Raw genomic sequence first — 4,893 nt, forward strand, 5'->3', positions numbered from 1 at the left:
ATGGACCAGAAAAAAAAAAAAAAAAAAAAAGTTGTCTGAGGAGATCAGTGTGGTAAACAGCACATTCCAGGGCCCAGTTTAATGTTTGCTATATTTTGATTGGATTTTGGTGGACTAACACAAACAAACTCTCGAACGCCATCAGGGGTGTATTCCAGAAAGCAAGGTTAACTTACCATCTTCTAAACCCTATCTTATAGGATGATTAACCCAAACCTTGTTTACTTGAGGTATGTTGGTTCCAAAAACGTTTCCGGGAGTAAGTTCATTCAACTAAGAGTATGTTCCTGGTTAACACTCAAGACATTCACAACAGAGCGATGAATTGATGAGTCACTATGGAAACGGACGCTAAGAAAAAGTGTGCCATACTACACTGAACAAAATTATAAACGCAACACTTTTGTTTTTGCCCCCATTTTTCATGAGCTGAACTCAACCAGTACATCGAACCGGCCTTACAACCGCAGACCATGTGTAACCACACCAGCCCAGGACCTCCACATCCAGCATCTTCACCTCCAAGATCGTCTGAGACCAGCCACCCGGACAGCTGCTGCAACAATCGGTTTGCATAACCAAAGAATTTCTGCACAAACTGTCAGAAACCGTCTCAGGGAAGCTCATCTGCATGCTCGTCGTCCTCATCGGGGTCTCGACCTGACTGCAGTTCGTCGTCGTAACCGACTTGAGTGGGCAAATGCTCACATTCGATAGTGCCTGGCACTTTGGAGAAGTGTTCTCTTCACGGATGAATCCCAGTTTTCACTGTACAGGGCAGATGGCAGACAGCGTGTATGGCATCGTGTGGGTGAGCGGTTTGCTGATGTCAACGTTGGGAGTACAGAGACACGCGGTTTTATCAAACATTAAAATTGAACTGTTTAATACACAATCCCTCACAAACAAATCCTGCTTCATACATGATCACATTCGGGACAAAAGTTTGGACATAATGTGCCTCACAGAAACCTGGCATCAACCAGATGTTTTTTTTCTGTTTTAAATGAGACCTGTCCCCCTGCCTACCTTTATTTCCAAAAAGCTCCGTAGCACTGTCCGTGGTGGTGGCCTGGCTGTCATCTATCGCAGTCATCTGGATCTGTCCTCTCTGGCCCTCCCTGAGCTGTCGTCCTTTGAATGTCTGGCATTTAATTGTAAGCCCCCTTTCCCAATGACAGTACTCTACCGGCCACCCAGTTATTTTTTTTTACTTTCTGTGCAACCTCTTCCAATATAATAATACTTGGAGATTTTAACATTCATGTCAACAACCCCTCGTGCCATCTTGCTACATAATTCTTGCAGTTATTGGACTGCTTAAACCCACACACACCAAAGGGAACATTCTTGATTTGCTCATTACTGAGTCTGCCCCTCTAAGTGCACCATTTGTGTATGATCTGGGTGTATCTGACCATAAGGTCATCTCCATGGAGCTGCCTTTTCTGTCTCTGCCTTTTCCCACATCAAGCCCAAATGAAAAATACGTTTCAGAAACCTGAAAAACATTAACACAGGAAACCTGACCTTAAGTCTTCAACATCTCCTTTCTGTAAATGTCTCATCAGTCACTGAATCTGTGGAATTTTATAATAAGACATTGAGCAGCATTTTTGATCTCCATGCAGCCATCAAAGTTAGGACAATTATGTTTTCCCACTCAGCTCCCTGGTTCATAAGTGACCTGCGGAAAATGAAGGCAGCTGGACGTGCCCTTGAGCGGCCGTATGGCCTATCGGGACCACCAAAAAGCTTATTTGAAGTCCATCAAAAAAGCATGGTCACAGTACTATTCAAACATTATTCAAAATAGTTCTGGCAATTCCAAACAGTTGTTCTCCACCATAAATCATCTCCTTAAACCTCAAATTGCTCCACTCACAGGAGCTACAGAGGAACAATGCAACGATTTTATGACCGTTTTTAAAACCAAAATTGCCAAAAAAAGCTCCTCCCTTTTTGTTCCCTCCTCCTTGTCTGCCCCAACTGCTGACCCGCAGTCTGGTATTTCGAGGCTGCTCTGCTGCTTCTCAGAAGTCACTCAACATGAGGTTGAGGACACCATCAGGGGGATGAGATCCTCCACCTGTGCCCTCAACCCCTTTCCTACACCTCTGGTGAAAGCAAATATTTCACACAACTATTAGCCAATCATAGCAGTGGGCGTTTATTTCTGAGTCTACAAACCACCATGCCTATTTAAACAGAACGTTTCAATAAGGGGGGGGTCAAAACAGGACAGTGTTTATAAAATATGCTTAACCTGATAACCCGCACCTGGACGCGGGCGCACTGAACGCTCTTTGTTTGCACGTGTCAATGTTTACGAATAGATTAAATGAAAAGGGACAAAATTAATCTTGACAAACTATACATCATTCTAAAGGTCTAAGCCTCAAGCATCGACAATAGATCGCTGTTTTTCAATGGAAAGCATATAAGGAATGTATTTGCTAAATTTGTGTAAACATGCATAATAAAAACGCAGAACATACCAGATTCATTGTAATAATGAGTCATAAACGCATCCACTGCTGTAAATCCCAGTTTACTTAGAAAGGCTAAACAACATCCCATGTTGCATGTTGTAATATGGATGGTTATTCCTTTGTTTATGTCTCATTTCTTCGGGGAGAGTTATTGTTTGTATCCGTTATGGAATAACTTACGCTCAAAAACCTGCATCTTGGTAGTAAAAAACAACATGTTTTATAGCATACAGTGTCACAAACTGAATGAGACCATCCGCTTAAAAAAAAAGTAAAAAATATGCGGAATCTTGTTTATTTGAATTCTGGTGCTCTCTCGTGACAGCTCGTCATGCACACTGTGATCTGATGGGGGCGTAACTTAGCGATCGGCTTTTTGCACAAATAATTATTTTTTTCTTCAACATTTTTCATATATAGTGTGTGTGTTTTGTGGGGAATGTGGCTGTATCTGCATGATTACCATCTGTATGACCGCACATCAGCGTGTGATTACTGACTGTATGACCAGCTATCAGTGTGAATGCTGTCTATATGAACGGCCATAAGAGTGTGACTATTGACTATATGACTGGCCATCTGTATGATTATCATCTGTATGACCACACATCAGCATGTGATTACTGACTGTATGACCAGCTATCAGTGTGAATGCTGTATGTCTGGCAATCAGAGTATGTACTTGAAATACAAAGCAAATTCTTTTTTTTCTCTCTTCTTTTTTTTTCCTTCTTATTACTCAAAAATTATTCTTATTGTATTTTTCTAGTGCTCAAATAAATCACTTATACGATGTCTAAGATTCAGTCTATTATTTTATAATTAAAAAAGTATGCAGTGGTATGTATAATGACTAAAATAGTTTGTAGAACCCTTACATTTGTAAGGGTTCTACATATAGACATAGTCTCAGAACAATGGCTGCAGGAATCTCATTTTTCATGGTATCTTCTTCAAATTTGAAATATAAACTCATGAGACATGTGACTTTCAACCCATTACTTTTCTGGATTGCCCAAGGACTGATTTCATGTATTTGTATATGAAATAAAAAAAACATTCAGTGTGGTACAATTTTTTTCAAGGCACTTCAGTGTCTATAACTTTTTATCTTTTTGAGCATTATCAACTCTTTCCGCTTAAAAAAAAAGTAAAAAATATGCGGAATCTTGTTTATTTGAATTCTGGTGCTCTCTCGTGACAGCTCGTCATGCACACTGTGATCTGATGGGGGCGTAACTTAGCGATCGGCTTTTTGCACAAATAATTATTTTTTTCTTCAACATTTTTCATATATAGTGTGTGTGTTTTGTGGGGAATGTGGCTGTATCTGCATGATTACCATCTGTATGACCAACATCAGCGTGTGATTACTGACTGTATGACCAGCTATCAGTGTGAATGCTGTCTATATGAACGGCCATAAGAGTGTGACTATTGACTATATGACTGGCCATCTGTATGATTATCATCTGTATGACCACACATCAGCATGTGATTACTGACTGTATGACCAGCTATCAGTGTGAATGCTGTATGTCTGGCAATCAGAGTATGTACTTGAAATACAAAGCAAATTCTTTTTTTTCTCTCTTCTTTTTTTTTCCTTCTTATTACTCAAAAATTATTCTTATTGTATTTTTCTAGTGCTCAAATAAATCACTTATACGATGTCTAAGATTCAGTCTATTATTTTATAATTAAAAAAGTATGCAGTGGTATGTATAATGACTAAAATAGTTTGTAGAACCCTTACATTTGTAAGGGTTCTACATATAGACATAGTCTCAGAACAATGGCTGCAGGAATCTCATTTTTCATGGTATCTTCTTCAAATTTGAAATATAAACTCATGAGACATGTGACTTTCAACCCATTAATTTTCTGGATTGCTCAAGGACAGATTTCATGTATTTGTATATGAAAAAAAAAACATTCAGTGTGGTATGAATAGTAAAGCCTAAGGTGTCTTCTTTCCAAATATACCTAAATTGTGTGTGTAGCACACTGTTGTCAGGAACTGTTACCATGTAAAGTTAGGTAGGTCATTTTTAGCTGTGAGTCCCAAAATGGGGGGAGCAGGTTAACAGGTTAAATGTCCTAATGTCTGTCGTTTTAATTTGTATTATTTTATTTATTGTATTATTATTACTATTATTTTTAAAATATTCTGTTGAATCAATAATCGACAGCATTTTTTAAAGTTAAATATGGAATAAACCATGTAGATGTCAATTACTTTAGTAAATTTTAAAGAAAATCAGGGTTTTGTTTGTTTTCTCTGCTTTTTTATGTTTATGTAGTGCTCTCTTTCTGTTTTTTTTTTTTTTTTTTTTTTTCTTTTTTAAATTTAATTCCCCTTTTTTTTTTTTTGCATTGTGATCTTGCATTTTGTTGTGCA

The 4,893-nt window shown here is 38.3% G+C and overlaps 1 protein-coding gene across 1 annotated transcript in view; it reads left to right on the plus strand.

Moving 5' to 3' along the window:
- LOC107685057 (ethanolamine kinase 1-like) overlaps positions 1-4,893 on the plus strand; it is an 81,180-nt gene that overhangs the window by 74,796 nt on the left and 1,491 nt on the right. The gene's annotated exons all lie outside the window — the stretch shown is intronic.

Source organism: Sinocyclocheilus anshuiensis, unplaced genomic scaffold, assembly GCF_001515605.1.
Source record: "Sinocyclocheilus anshuiensis isolate Anshui unplaced genomic scaffold, SAMN03320099.WGS_v1.1 scaffold749, whole genome shotgun sequence".
Lineage (NCBI taxonomy): Eukaryota > Metazoa > Chordata > Actinopteri > Cypriniformes > Cyprinidae > Sinocyclocheilus > Sinocyclocheilus anshuiensis.